General features: G+C 44.6%; 1 non-coding gene across 1 annotated transcript; it reads left to right on the plus strand.

The window, feature by feature from the left end:
• The first annotated feature begins 685 nt into the window (after positions 1 to 685).
• LOC141688110 (small nucleolar RNA R71) lies at positions 686 to 792 on the plus strand. The gene has a single exon (XR_012561574.1). It is a non-coding gene; the product is annotated as a small nucleolar RNA R71 (small nucleolar RNA).
• Positions 793 to 1,012: the final 220 nt, after the last annotated feature.

Raw genomic sequence — 1,012 nt, forward strand, 5'->3', positions numbered from 1 at the left:
ACGATTGAGCACTGCATTGGCTAATTGACCGATTTGATTTTCCAAGGTCTTGATAGAAACCGCCTGACTCTTGCATAACAGCTTAAGTTCCTCAAAATCAGCACTAGTAGGTGCAGCTGTACTTCCCTGTTGAGGATATGATTGCCTTGTAGCATACTGCTGTGGTTGCTGGAATCCAGGTGGGTTAAACTGTTTACTCACTCCTTGCTGATATGGTGGCTGAATAGCATTCTGATTATTTCCCCAGCTGAAATTTGGATGATTTCTGTTGTTAGGATGATAGGTTACTGGCACAGGTTGCTGTTGTCGCTGATAGTTATTCACATACTGAACAGATTCGTTGACAAGAGAACACTGATCTGTAGCATGAGAACCTGCACAAAGCTCACAAACCATAGCTATTTGATTAACTCCATATGTAGCCAGAGAATCAACCTTCATTGATAGCGCTTGGAGTTGAGCTGCAATAGCGGTGGCTGCATCAACTTCCAGAATACCTGCTACCTTGCCTGATGTCATCCTCTGAGTTGGGTTTTGATGCTCATTTGCAGCCATCGTCTCTATAAGATTATACGCCTTAGTATAGCTTTTAGCCCATAAGGCGCCTCCAGCTGCTGCATCAAACATGGGCCGAGATTGGGCCCCCAAACCATTATAGAAACCAGTGATCACCATCCAATCCGGCATTCCATGATGTGGACATTTTCTCAACATTTCCATGTAGCGTTCCTAAGCCTCGCACATAGATTCTGTAGGTTGCTGTGCAAACTGAGTAAGAGCACTCCTCATAGCAGCAGTCTTTGCCATCGGATAAAACTTCACCAGAAACTTTTGCACAAGATCTTGCCACGTAGTGATGGACCCAGCTGGTTCAGAATGTAACCAGTCTTTAGCCTTGTCCCTCAGTGAGAATGGGAAAAGCCTCAACTTGATAGCCTCATCAGTCACGCCATTGTACTTAAAAGTGCTGCAGATCTCGACAAAATTCCTTATGTGTATGTTGGGGTCTTCA

This window comes from Apium graveolens, chromosome 9 (genome assembly GCF_009905375.1).
Source record: "Apium graveolens cultivar Ventura chromosome 9, ASM990537v1, whole genome shotgun sequence".
In the NCBI taxonomy this organism is placed as follows: domain Eukaryota; kingdom Viridiplantae; phylum Streptophyta; class Magnoliopsida; order Apiales; family Apiaceae; genus Apium; species Apium graveolens.